This window comes from Bos javanicus, chromosome 13 (genome assembly GCF_032452875.1).
Source record: "Bos javanicus breed banteng chromosome 13, ARS-OSU_banteng_1.0, whole genome shotgun sequence".
Lineage (NCBI taxonomy): Eukaryota > Metazoa > Chordata > Mammalia > Artiodactyla > Bovidae > Bos > Bos javanicus.
Window position 1 is genome coordinate 51,826,455 of NC_083880.1, and position 15,135 is coordinate 51,841,589.

Consider the following 15,135-nt stretch of genomic DNA (forward strand, 5'->3'; position numbering starts at 1 on the left):
CCTGGTGCCGAGGCTCCCACAATGGCTTCCTTGTCGACAACCCCACAACGGATCCCCTGTGAAGACCCCCGTGCTATGACATCCCCACCCCCACAGAACATTTCACCATGAAAAGATTCTCTTATCGAGGACCTGCACAGTGGCTGATTAACTCACTTGCCTTCCCCGTAGAATATTTCTCCCAGAAATGGCCATCATTGAAGACGTCCCCTCACAATAGCTCCCCTGTATAGAACCCCATATTGGTTTACCTAGAAATGGCTGACCTGCCTTGCTCCCCTGAAGGAGCAGGTCTCGTTTAGAACCTTTCCTCTGCATTGCGTCTGCCCCCTCGCTCCCCCTACACAAACACCCACCCGGACCGCATCTTCCATACTGCGCGTTTCCGCACTTCCCCACTGCCCTGTCCTGAGTCGCTCCCTCACTCCATGATGAGGAGCTCAGATTGAGGAGAGGTGGAGGTCGTTAGGGGCGCAGGAGGCAAAAACTGCGTAGGGAAGGGGGGCCAGAATCCCCGAAAGCTGCGGACCCCAGGCCACAGAACCTAGAGATAAAGGCCCCGGGGTGCCTCAGTACAGGGAGAGTCCCCACTGCTTTTCTGTATATGAAGATTTATTTCTACTCTCTGTGCCTTTGGGACTGACCTTAATAGTCTTGGTATCGTTTGTGATGGAACTGGGTTGGGGCCGTCAGCGAAGTGCGGATGATGAAATAATGGAGGGGTTGTGGCAGAGACCGTTGAGAGGAATGGAGGAAGAGAGAGAAATGGGCTTTGGTTCTGCTAAATTGTCATTAAGCCAGAAGAGGATTTTTGTTTGTTTTGTTCGCTTTTTCTCGATTCTAGCTCTTTAGCAAAGTAAATACAGTGTTCCTATGAAAGAAGGTTCTCAACTTACCTGTGAAAACAGTCTTTCCTATATCTTTGTTACGGTATTTAAGGCATTGTATTTTAAAATTTTTGCTCGAAAATGTTTTTTATCGCTTTGTTATGTTTTTATCTTGTTTGAACTCCACCAGATTCGTGACGAATAAGAGCTAAATCTTAGAATCATGTCCTTCTCATACTTATTGACATTCCTTCTTCCACGCCAGCTACTAACGCATGTTTGTTGAATAAAGGATAGAGGAGGTGGGACTAGATACCCTTGGTTTCATTTGGGAGTCTTAGTTGCTTCTGATTTGGCTGGTGACAGGTGACATAGTTGGATTCCTCTTCTGCTCTGCAGTGGAATTCCATTGGGCTTTAAGGTTCCAATTGTTTAGCTGCTTGTGGTAACCATCTCCAGGCTGTTTTAACGTTTCTGGCAGCCAGTTTCACTGTTACAAAGTATTTGTTGAATACAATAGAAACTGCTCTGGGTACTTAGAACTTGGGCAGCCACCCTTTAAATTCAAGGCCTTTGTAGACTTGAGATTTGTCCCTATCATCTTGAGCTTTGATGTCTGGAGTCTTTTAAGGAAAAAAAAGCTTCCCAGTAAAATCCATCTCTAAAATAACTGCTTCCTTCCTTGCTTCTAGTAGCATGGCAGCATGCTTTTTTTTTTTTTTTTTGGTAAGTATTTTTTTGTTTTGTTTTGTTAAAAACATTAACGTTTACTAACTTTACTAATCATATTCAAATTTCGAATTTTCCGCCATGTGGTTTGAGTGAAACTTGTTAGTCGTCGGACAGGGATAGTACCAGGTACCTCAAGGCCTGGTGTTTGTATACCTTTGGTAAAAGAAATTTGACGAATTTCCTTTCCCTTCCGTTTTTAACTGAACATACTTTTTTTGCTCATTCAGTCAAGCCTTTCCCTGATTATGACGCTGAATGTTCCTACCAGGTTTGTTCTCAGTACTTTGCTATCACCCATATTTGGGCTTCTTTGCTACACTCCGACTCCTGAGTGATTAAAGAGGCAGGCCTAACTGGTGAAGTTACATTCCTAAAGACCCATAGATGGTACTTTGCAAGTGAGTGGCACTATTCTAGCAATGGGGTTAATCTTCACAGACTAGGTATAGAGATCACGAGTTAAAATATTGTTACTTAGATCTGGAAGCCACTCATCAGTGCTGTCCATCAAATATCTTGGGTTTCTGTCTCCTGGGCACATGGTACAGTTGTACTTGCTTGCCCCCTTGAAGTTGAGTATGGCCTTGTTAGTTGCTTTTGGTTAGTGAAATGTGCACAGGAATGATGTGTATCCCTTCATGGTAAAAGCTTCTGGTGTGTAACTTGCCACTCTCTTTCCCTCTGTTTTGGTGATTGTGTGCTCCAGATGGTGACTAGTCTTAATCTGGGAACCAGAACTAGCTTCCAGATGACCTATCTTTGACATGTAGACTGAGCAAGAAATAAGCCTGTTTTCAAGCCACTGAGATTTTGGAGTTATTAAAATAACTGAAGTGAAAGTCACTCAGTCATGTTTGACTATACAGTCCGTGGAATTCTCCAGACCAGAATACTGGAGTAGGTAGCCTTTCCCTTCTCCAGGGTATCTTCCCAACAGAGGGATCAAATCCAGGTTTCTTGCATTGGAGGTGGATTCTTTACCAGCTGAACCACAAGGGAAGCCCAAGAATACTGGAGTGGGTAGTCTATCCCTTTTCCAGCAAATCTTACCGACCCAGGAATGGACCGTGGGTCTCCTGCATGCAGGCGGACTCTTTACCAACAAAATAACTATCTTTGTTTGTACTAAGGAACCAATGGAAATAGTTGAAATATGCTTTCCTACTTAAGATCTTTTCCTGCAGAGGAATCTGATCCTGCTTTGGACTTGTTTAATAGTTTAAATTTCACTGCCTCTTTATGCAAATTCCAATATATACTGTGCTGGATGCTGTGAATTCAGACAGATAAGACAGACGTCTGCCCTCCAAGAGCTTCTTTGTAAGGGGAGAGAGATAAAAACAGTAAAAAATCATAATACGGAATGGTGAGAAATAAGTCTTGGGGATGAAATAGGGCTGAAGGAACAATAATGTTAGAAGGCATAGGCAGTTTTGAGACTCAGCAGTTGGAAGAATGGAGTTGCCAGTTACTCATATTGGAAACACTGGAATAAGAGTAGGCTTGTGGAAAAAGGGTTCAATTTTGGCCTTGTTCATTTTGAGTTTCCTAATTGATGTCAAAGTGGAGATACTGCGTTAGCAGTTGGATATATTAGACTGGAGTTCAGGAGAGAGATTGGAACTGGAAATACCACTCATATTACTGATGACTCCAAGTTTGTTTGTTTTTTTTAAACTTGACTGGATAGAAACCCAGGGAGTAAATGTAGATAGAGAAGAGGACCGGCATCCAAACTCTGGGATTTCCTGTGTAGAAAAGACAGTGTACCAATGTCTTCCAGATTTTGAGGGAAAATGGATTTCTACCTCCTGAAATAAGGGAAGAATCAAGGACAGTTATGGTCTAATGATAAATGTTAGCATAGACAATTAGATTTAGTAATACGGAGGTCGTTGATGGCCTTGACAAAACAGTTTTGGTGTAGTGGATTCAGGAGAATCTAAGAGAGAAATTGGAGACAGTGAGTATAAAGAGTTATAGTGATGTTATTTCAAGGATTGTTATAAGGGAGAGCAGAGTAATAGGGCTGTGGCTGGAGGAGCATGAAATGCTAAAGTTCTTTTTGTCTTTAGGTGGGCAGATAGCATGTTTGTAAGTTAACAGGATGTTGGAGTACAGAGAAACAAATTGATGATTAAGAGAGAGAAGGGACAATATGGATATGTTGGCCTCAAGCTAGATAGGGACGTGGACAACAGTTCATCTGTGGTGATTAAACTAACCCAAGTACTGGGGCATTGTTAGCTTGGTAGTGGGACAGAGTGAAAGTTCTCTTCTTATTACTTCATATGCTCAGTTAAATAAGAAGGAAGGTCTTCAGCTAAAAATGAAAAGTGAGAGAGGTGTTGGAAGTTTGAGGAGAAAGCAGGTGTGAAATTCATCCAGGAGAGTGAGGGAAAATGAGATGAATAAGGAAATATTTTTGGATTGCCAGATAGCACCAGGTGCCCATTTGGTTGAATTTAAGATGAGACCCAGTTACCATGTTGAATGTTTTACCTTAAGATGTATTAAGCTCCTTGGATGTGGGCAGTGGGGGAGGGAGTGGCAGAGGTAGGATAGAGCAGTGGTCTCCAATCTTTTTGGCACCAGAGACTGATTTCATAGAAGACCAGAGTTGGGGGTGGGGAGAATGGTTTTGAAATGATATAAGTGCAGTAGGTTTCGAGCTCCAGTAATGCCAGCAGTGGAGAGTGGCTATTAATACACATGAGGCTTCACTTGCTCACGACTCATCTCTTGCTGTGCAGCCTGGTTCCTAACAAGCCATAGACCAGTACTGGTTGTCACCCAGGGGTTGGGGACCCCTGGGATAGAGGACATCATTGGAAGATAGGAGTAAAGGAACTGGGAGGTAAGGATAGTAGAAGGTCAGTGCGTATTGAGATCATCATGAATTAAGTTCGGAGTAGTAATAGCAAAGAGACAATGATCCAGAAGCCAAAATCTTGAGGGAATGTGGAGGACTGAGTGACCTATTGTAGATGTCTGTAACAAGAAGGGATAGTGAGTGGTTATTATTTGTTGGGATGAAGAAATCATCCAATATAAAATACAGTTTCTCAAAAAGTCTCTGTTTCCAGATTAAAACAACCCTCCAAAAATCCAGCACAATTAATTTAAAAATATGCATGTGTGGCATAGCATCATGACATTTTTGAGCACTATAAAGAGAAAAGGATATCTACAAATAAAATAAAGTCAGGAATCATAAGATTGGACGCTAGAGGATAATGGAGCAAATAGTGCTTACTAAAAGAAAATGGATTCCCACTCAGAATCCTTTATCCAACCAAATTCTCAGGCAGGTGAGGGAGGGATAAAAACATTTCACACATGCAAGATCTCATAGTTTGACTTTCCATGCACCCTTTATGAGTCACTGAATGGGGTGTGCTTTAGCAAAAAGTCTGACTGAGGAGCTCCTGTGCTGGAGTTCTATAACATGTATAGGTGAGATTTCTTCCTTGTTAAAGGGCTCATAAGAAAGGGCCTTCTTCGTTGGCACCTGGAAATTACCAAAGAGTTGGGACCATTTTTTGGTTGTCATTTCCCACATTGCTTGCCCTAGTGCTTAGGTCAGTGTCTGGCACATAGTCAGTACTCAGTAAATGTGACCACTGTTGTTAGCTATTGTGAAACACTGCTTGCACTAATTATTTGTTGAATGAATAGACAATAATTATAGGTGAAACTGTGGGCTCTGGGTGTTCAGAGAATGAAGACTCACATTTGTAAGCTAAATGGTGGGAAAGTGGTTAATCATAGTGATGTTCTACTGAGAGGGCTTAAGTAAAGCCTCACAGAGGCAGATTATCTCTTCAGGTGATGTTTACTGGCCAGTACCCATGGTTCTCTTTTTGGTTTACAGATCTACAGAAATAGTAATTGTCCCTGCCTTTGTTGTTGTTGTTCAGTCGCTCAGTTGGATCCGACTTTTTGCAACCTCACGGACCGCAACACACCAGCCTTCACCATCTCCCAGAACTTGCTCAGACTTATATCCATTGAGTCAGTGATGCCATCCAACCATCTCATCCTCTATCGTCTCCTTCTCCTCCTGCCTTATCTTTCTCAGCATCGGAGTCTTTTCCAGTAAGTCGGCTCTTTGCATCAGGTGGCCAAGTATTGGAGCTTCAGCTTCAGCTCAGTCCTTCCAGTGGATATTCAGGATTGATTTCCTTTAGGATTAACTGATTTGATCTCCTTGCAGCCCAACGGACTCTCAAAGAGTTTTCTCCAACACTGCAGTTTGAAAGGATCAGTTCTTTGATGTTCATCCTTTATGGTCCAATTCTGACATGTGTACATGACTACTGGAAAAACCATAGCTTTGACTATACCAACCTTTGTCGGCAAAGTAATGTTTCTGCTTTTTACTATGCTGACTAGGTTTGTCATAGCTTTTCTTCCAGGGAGCAAGCATCTTTTAATTTCATGGCTGCAGTCACCATCCTCAGTGATTTTGGAGCCCAAGAAAATAAAATTTTTCATGGTCCCTGCCTTAGGAGAACTCAATATGCAGAGCAAGATATGACCTTGTATGTATGAAGATGTGAAGTTTCACCTTCAGGATACTTACTGGGATGCTGGCCAGGGAGGCTTGGTTTGGTGCTTATAGAAGTAAAAAGGGTTTGCTTACTTATTTTTTTATGACCTTATTTCTGAACCAGGGGTGGAGGACTATTTATGGATTTCACCCAGCTCTTAGAAAGTAGGGCCTTCCAGGAAAACTTTTGTAAACTGAAATGGCATAAGTGAAGAAACAGTTACTTCAAAACACATCTTGCTAACAGAGGCACAAAGTAAATCAGGCGAAAGCAGAGATGCTCACAGACACGGTTCAAAGCTGTTGCTGAGATGCTGAGTGTAGTTACCAGGAATGAGCTTGGCAGTGCCACTCATTGCTCCACTGTAAAACAGATGGTGGCTATCTTTGTTTTTCATCTTTTTTTCATAAAAGCAAAAACCTTCTTCTAATTTCTTTCAGTTACTGAAAACGGGTAGGTCTTTTGTAAAAACGACATTTTGAAAAGCAAGCCTCTGCCTGCTTATTTTCACATATATTTGGGATGACTGTGTTGTTGCATCAATAGGGCACAGTATTTTAACAGTGTTTCCTAGCTCTTGGGCTCTTCTGTGATGTTCTGATTTTTGGAGATGGGGAGTAAATGAGATGCAGATGCCCTCTACAGCTTACATACTGTTGTTTTGCCCTGAAATTAAGAAGAAAAGAAAAAGCAGTTTGTGACTTGGGTATTTAAAACTGTTATCTGTAATTTGGGGCTTCACTGGTGGCTCAGTGGTAAAGAATCTGCCTGCCAGCACAGGATATGTGGGTTTGATCCCTGGATCAGGAAAATCCCCTGGAGAAGGAAATGGCAACCCACTTCAGTATTCTTGCCTGGAAAAATCCCATGGACAGAGGAGGAGCCTGGCAGGCTACAGTCCCTGGGATCACAAAAGAGTTAGACATGACTTAGTGACTAAACAACATCTGTGATTTTGAACCCTGGTTTGAGGGAAAGTTAGCTAATTTGGCCTGTTTTTTGTTTTAAGCTTCTTATTTGAAATAATATTTGTAGGTGAGTTGCAAATATGGTATATAGTGTTTCTATATGACCTTTACCCTGCTTCCTCTAATGTTGACATGGTGCATTTATCAAAGCTAAGAAATTAATATTTGTATTTCATATTAGTTTACTAAGTAAATTTTTGTTTACTTGGAGTTTATTACTCCAAACTTCATTTGGATTTGCCCAGTTTTTCCACTAATGTCTTTTTTCTAGTCCAAGATTCATGTCAGGACTCAACATTGCATTTATATTTTGGCATGCTTTTAATAGTCAAAGAAATGCAGGAAAGTAATTGTGGATGCCTTCTGAATGAAGACCTGTGAACTGACTTTCCAAAGAGCAGATTGTGGAAATGTTCAGAGAAGGCTGGAGAAAAGGAAAAACAATGGAAAACAATATATTCTTTCAGTGAAGTGTAGTGATAGACTTTGAGATACCATTTTTCCATTTTCTGAAGTTGGGTAGCATTTTCTGAAGTTCTTATATTTAGTTTGTAGAGAGTCTTACATACCCCAATTTGTGAAATGGGTCTAGACATGAATTGCAGTTGGGTGCAAGTTTTAACCATTTTAGATAAGGTGACCTATCTGTTGTTGTTCACTCACTCAGTCGTGTCTGACTCTTTGTGATTTCATGGACTGAAGCACGCCAGGCTTCCCTGTCCTTCACCATCTCCCAGAGTTTGCTTAAACTCATGTCCATTGAGTCAGTGATGCCATGCAACCATCTCGTCCTCTGTCATCCCCTTCTCCTCTCGCCTTCTATCTTTCTCAGCATCAGGGCCTTTTCCAGTGAGTTGGCTCTTTGCATCAGGTGGCCCAAGTATTAGAGCTTCAGCTTCAGCATCAGTCCTTCCAATGAATACTCAGGACTGATTTCCTTGAGGATTGACTGGTTTGATCTCCTTGCAGTCCAAGGGACTCTCAAGACTCTTCTCCAACACCAGAGTTCAAAAGCATCAATCCTATTGGGACCTATTAGGAACTATTTGGCAGCTGGTAAAAGATAGTTAACAATAATGACAACTTTGAGGTTTAGTCTGTCTTGCAAAAGATGTCTGTCTAGAGGAGGGCAGGCTACTCCTAGTATGAAGTCATCAGGGAACCAGCCTCTTCTGTGTCTGTATTTAGCAAATGGATTCCATTTTTTCTATAGCTCCAGGGTCACAGAATGACTGCAGGAAGGAACTCCAGCTATCAGATCTTTGAGGAAAGAAGGCAGCTTTCCTAGATGCGTCAGTTCCTTCTCTTCAGAAAGCTTTCCCAGCGGCCTCAACCTGATGGCTTTTGCGTGTCTCATTGGTCAGCTCTAGAAGTAGAGAAGCTGTGCCTATTGTTGCTCCAAATCAGAATACTATTAGTAAAAAAAGAAGGAGAAAATGCATATGGACTAGGAAACTGTCTCTATCACAGGGAGGTATTAATAGCTATGTGGAATGAAAGTTATATTGCTTAGAATTACTAATGGGTCTGGTGAACTATATGAAAAAATGCTGGGAGAAAATTCAAGTCACTGAATAGTCAGGTGATGCCAACACATCTCTCAGTCGTGCATGCTCACATGTATGTGTGTATGTGTTCCTTCAGTTTGAGTCACTTTTTGGTCACTGTTTAACCATGTATTGGTCATGACAGCAGTAATGTTGGCTTTGTGTGTTCCATTGCAAGTTGCTCCAGAAAGGAATTCAGTGGGAAAGGACATTTATTGACTTGAGACACATCCTGCCTTTTTGCCTTTCTTCCAAGTCTGTTTCACAGAGAGAATAAATAATTGCCACTTTATTGCAGAGCCAGCTTTCTTAAACCTTAAACCCTTTTCTTACTAGTCCTACAGTAGCTCGTTGTAATCATTGCCTGAAGTCCGAATTAATGCTGATATAACTTGTGTTAACTCGTGTTGTTGATTTCCCCCCCAATATTTTATCATGAAAACTGTTCATAAATGCAAATAAGTTGAAAGAATTTTTCAGTGGACATTCATGTATATTCATACCTAGATTCTCTGCTTAATATATTTGCTCTGTTTGCCTTATAGTCATCCTGATATTCACCCATCAATTCATCCTATATTTTAATGCTTTTCAAAGTAAGTCATAGACATTGGTGTGGTTTAATCCTGAACATTTCCTGATGGTCCGTCTAATCAAGAGGTATGATTTTGTAATAAGAAGAATGCTTTCTGTTTCAAGTGACAGAAACCCAACTCAAAAGAGTAAAGTAAAAAAGGAAATAAATGTATTGGATACTTGACTGGAAGGAATAGTGGGGAGATAGACAAGCAGATGATGACTACAGCCATGAAATTAAAAGATGCTTGCTCTTTGAAAGAAAAGGTATGACCAACCTAGACAGCATATTAAAAAGCAGAGACATTACTTTGCCAGCAAAGGTCCATCTAATCAAAGCTTTGGTTTTTCCAGTAGTCATGTGTGGATGTGAGAGTTGGACTATAAAGAAAGCTAAGCACTGAAGAATTGATGCTTTTGAACTGTGGTGTTGGAGAAGACTCCTGAGAGTCCCCTGGATAGCAAGTAGATCCAATCAGTCCATCCTAAAGGAAATCAGTCCTGAATATTCATTGGAAGGACTGATGCTGAAGCTGAAACGCCAATACTTTGGCCACTTGATGGGAAGAACTGACTCATTTGAAAAGACCCTGATGCTGGGAAAGATTGAAGGCGGGAGGAGAAGGGGATGACAGAAGATGATTGGATGGCATCACTGACTCAATGGACATGAGTTTGAGTAGCATCACTATGAACAAAGCTAGTGGAGGTGATGGAATTCCAGTTGAGCTATTTCAGATCCTGAAAGATGATTCTTTGAAAGTGCTGCACTCAATATGCCAGCAAATTTGGAAAACTCAGCAGTGGCCACAGGACTGGAAAAGGTCAGTTTTCATCCCAATCCCAAAGAAAGGCAATGCCAAAGAATGCTCAAACTACCGCACAATTGCACTCATCTCACACGCTAGTGAAGTAATACTCAAAATTCTCCAAGCCAGGCTTCAGCAATATGTGAACCGTGAACTTCCTGATGTTCAAGCTGGTTTTAGAAAAGGCAGAGGAACCAGAGATCAAATTGCCAACATCTGCTGGATCATGGAAAAAGCAAGAGAGTTCCAGAAAAACATCTATTTCTGCTTTATTGACTATGCCAAAGCCTTTGACTGTGTGGATCACAATAAACTGTGGAAAATTCTGAAAGAGATGGAAATACCAGACCACCTGACCTGCCTCTTGAGAAATCTGTACGCAGGTCAGGAAGCAACAGTTAGAACTGAACATGGAACAACAGACTGGTTCCAAATAGGAAAAGGAGTACGTCAAGGCTGTATATTGTCACCCTGCTTATTTAACTTCTATGCAGAGTACATCATGAGAAACGCTGGACTGGAAGAAACACAAGCTGGAATCAAGATTTCTGGGAGAAATATCAATAACCTCAGCTATGCAGATGACACTACCCTTATGGCAGAAAGTGAAGAGGAACTAAAAAGCCTCTTGATGAAAGTGAAAGTGGAGAGTGAAAAAGTCGGCTTAAAGCTCAACATTCAGAAAACAAAGATCATGGCATCTGGTCCCATCACTTCATGGGAAATAGATGGCGAAACAGTGGAAACAGTGTCAGACTTTATTCTTTGGGGCTCCAAAATCACTACAGATGGTGACTGCAGCCATGAAATTAAAAGACACTTACCCCTTGGAAGGAAAGTTATGACCAACCTAGATAGCATATTCAAAAGCAGAGACGTTACTTTGCCAACAAAGGTTCGTCTAGTCAAGGCTATGGTTTTTCCAGTGGTCATGTATAGATGTGAGAATTGGACTGTGAAGAAGGCTGAGCGCCGAATAATTGATACTTTTGAACTGTGGTGTTGGAGAAGACTCTTGAGAGTCCCTTGGAGTGCAAGGAGATCCAACCAGTCCATTCTGAAGGAGATCAGTCCTGGGTGTTCTTTGGAAGGAATGATGCTAAAGCTGAAACTCCAGTACTTTGGCCACCTCATGCGAAGAGTTGACTCATTGGAGAAGACTCTGATGCTGGGAGGGATTGGGGGCAGGAGGAGAAGGGGACGACAGAGGATGAGATGGCTGGATGGCATCATTGACTCGATGGACGTGGGTCTGGGTGAACTCCTGAAGTTGGTGATGGACAGGGAAGCCTGGCGTGCTGCGATTCATGGGGTCGCAAAGAGTCAGACACGATTGAGCGACTGAACTGGACTGAACTGGGAGTTGGTGATGGACAGGGAGGCCTGGCATGCTGCAGTCCATGGGTCACAAAGAGTCGGACACGACTGAGCGACTAAACTGAACTGAGACAAGATAGGAAGAATTGTAAGAAGTAGGGCCTCAGGAACTGGGACTCTGCTATCAAAATAGTTGTCTCTATCCATATAGCCTCAAATCCACTTTCTTCCTGGACTGTGACCCTAGAGGCCATTTCTCTTCTACATCTGAAACAGAAAGTCCCTGGAAAGGACTCCAGCTGGGCTGGCTTGCTGCTGGGTGACTCATGATTGGATGCTGTCGTAGAGAAGAGGCATAGTGTATGTTACTAAGGAAGATAAAAATGGAAAGCATGCCGAATGAATTATATACCTCAGAAAGCTTTCCCACTTGTTCTTGGATGCGAGCATGATTCTGGTGTTTGACAGAGAGATTACAAAGGAAAATAACAACTGCAAAAATCCTAAATGAAGTACTGGTACAGTCAGCCCTTCAGATCCACAGGTTCTGCATCCATGGATTCAACCACTCAAATCAAAAATATATTTTTTAATTTAGGAAAGTTCCAAAAAGCAAAACTTGAGTTTGCCATCCACAAGCAACTATTTACGTACCATTTACATTGTATTTACAACCGTTCACATAGCATTCATATTAGGTTAAGTAATCTAGAGATGATATAAAATATACTGGGGAGTTTCCTTGGTGGCTCAGTGATGATGGATCTGCCCATCAATTCAGGAGACACGGGTTCACTCACTGATCCAGGAAGATCTCACATGCCACAGAGCAGCTGAGCCCATGGACCACAGCTATTGAGCCTGTACTCTAGAGCCTGGGAACTGCAACTATTGAACTGATGTGCTGCAACTGCTGAAGCCCACATGCCCTAGAGTTTGTGCTCCACAACAGAAGAAGCCACTGCAGTGAGAAGCTGGCACACTGCAATGAAGACTAGCTCCCATGCAGCAGTGGAGACCTAGCATAGCCAAAAATTAGCAAATAAGAAAAATTATTAAAAAATGTACCAGATAATGTGCATAGGTTATAATGTAAATACTATGCCATTTTATGTAAGGGACTTGAACATCTGCAGATTTACTATCTGAGGGGTTCCTGGAATCAATCCTTCATGGATACCAAGGGACAACTGTCTGACAAGGAGACTTCTGACTATTACATTAATAGTTCAAGAGTGGTAATACATGGTTTAGAAGTTATGGGGAAACAGGTATTCTGGTATATTGTAGATGAATGTTTCAAGAAAACAATTTAGCAAAATTTCTCAAATTTTTAAATGCAGATACCTCTTAACCTGGCAATGCTAGTCTCTGCCTTGCAGAAAATTTGTTGCTATTCGTGTTCAGTAGGTAAGTCTTGTCCGACTGTTTTCCACCCTATGGACTGCAGCACGCAAGGCTTCCCTGTCCTTCACTATCTCCTGGAGTTTACTCAAACTCATGTCCACTGTGTTGATGATGCCATCCAACCATCTCATCCTCCTTCTCCTCCTTCTCCTCCTGCCCTCAGTCTTTACCAGTGTCAGGGTCGTTTCCAGTGAGTCGACTCTTTGCATCAGGTGGCCAGAGTATTGGAGCTTTGGCTTCAGCATCAGTCTTTCCAATGAATATTCAGGGTTGATTTCCTTTAGAATTGACTGATTTGATCTCCTTGCAGTCCAAGGGACTCGCTAGAGTCTTCTCCAGCACCACAGTTCAAAAGCATCAGTTCTTTGGTGCTCAGTCTTCTTTATGGTCCAACTCTCACATCGGTACATGACTGCTGGAAAAACCATAGCTTTGACTATACAGCCCTTTGTCAGCAGAGTGATGTATCTGCTTTTTAATACACTGTCTAGGTTTGTCGTAGCTTTTCTTTCAAGGAGCAAGCATCTTTTAATTCTGTGGCTGCAGTCACAGTCTGCAGTGATTTTGGAGCCCAAGAAAATAAAATCTGTCACTGTTTCTCCTTTTGCCCCATCTATTTGCCACGAAGTGATGAGATCTGATGCCATGATTGTAGTTTTCTGAGTTTTGAGTTTTAAGCCAGCTTTTTTTTTAGACTTGTGCCAAAGATGGCTTTATAAGGTTGTTCATTGAAACATTGTTTGCTGTTTGCAAAAATAATAAAAATCATGAATGTTCAATCATAGTGTCTTGTTAAGTAAAAGCAAAAGGATATAGTACAACAGTTTTAAAAATGAGGTTGTGTTGTATTTACTATCTTGGAAAGATCTTGAGGTACAATGTTAAGTAAAAAAAAAAGCACGTTACAGAGCAGTTACATATCTCATTATTTTGATTTTATGTAAAAACAGTGAAATGAAAAACAACTCTCTCCCCAAAAAACTCACCCAAACTGTGTATTAACTATATTATATCAGATTGTTCACAGCAGTTTTATAGGATGAAGTGATTCAGATTGGTATGAGAATTCACTTTGTAAAACATCCAAACCACAAAGCATATAAGGAGAATATATTCATGTTTTAATAGTTTGATTTTAAAAATCAAAAAGCGTAAATTATGAAGAAAAACAGACAAAAATAAAAATTGCAAAATTTCTCCCATTTCCAGGGAACCATGATAATAAAACACAAACAAAATATACTTAGCTATGTATATAGTAATTGTTATAACAGCAATGAGCAGTGAACTAACTAATAAGTATAAAATGGACAGTGGGGAGAACAGAGGTGATTGTTAAGAATTCAGAAATACTGTGTCTGAGGCTAACTTTGTTGTCAGGAAATCAGTGAGGTACATCAGAAAGTAAAGTTCAGAGCCAGGATATTTGGTCACTCAGGTTCTGATGCTGTTAATCTTTACTCAGCCTTGTGATCTGGGCAGACTGCTTCTGTTTAGGTCTTGTTTTTGCCGTATCACTTGTCATGTCTAGATTTTGAGGCTGAATCCAACGAAAGTGAGAAGTATAGTATTCAAGCAGCTTATTTGATAAAAACTGTATTTCTGGCTGTGCTGAGCGTTCACTGTCGTTGTTTAGTCTGCTTTTGACCCTCTGCAGATACTCTAAAGGAGAAACTTTGTAGCGTTGCAGGTGACCACAGGCCTTCTACTCGAGATGTGCTAGCTTTTGTTCAGGTAGACCTGAAAGCTACAGGGCAGTGCTAGTGCTGGGTTTGGTGTGTGTTTTTGAGCGACTGAACTGAACTGAAAGTTTCTACTGAAAAGGAAAAAAGACTGGATGGATACAAAGAAAACTCATAATGGTCACCTCTGAGGGTGGGGAATAGTGAAGACTTAAGTTTCGTATGTAGTGTTCTGATTTTTAAATAAAAAAGGATAATTAATACTTCACATAACTGAAAAAAGCACTAATGTAGGTTAATTCTGAGTGCTTGGAATATGAATATTTTGGTTTTCTTTATACTTAATAGGTGATTTTTAAATAGATAAATATTTCAGTAAATGAAAAGTTTAATGGTTCAGTGATAGGCTATGTTCTAGTCAAAAATTGGGAAGCAAGAAAACGTTCAAAGGAAAAAAAGATCTAAATTTAGATCTAGCCATTTTACAAGAAAATGTTATTAATGTTTTACTCTGGGAAGAGAAAGATCTTCCTACATTTTATTTGCTTCTACTTGCTTTGGCCAAAAAAACCCTCTTTTGCTCCTGTCTTGGCTTCCCATAGCAGTAGTTGGGGAACTGGCTTTTCCTGGTCACATGACCTGTTAAAGCTTTTTGGCACTGGCTGGTTCTGAGCTTGAAAACTCGAGCTCTTGGTAACTTGGTAGTCAGCCAGGATT

At 41.1% G+C, this 15,135-nt stretch overlaps 1 protein-coding gene across 3 annotated transcripts in view; it reads left to right on the top strand.

The window, feature by feature from the left end:
- DNAAF9 (dynein axonemal assembly factor 9) overlaps positions 1 to 15,135 on the top strand; it is a 173,199-nt gene that overhangs the window by 568 nt on the left and 157,496 nt on the right. The window lies entirely within an intron of this gene.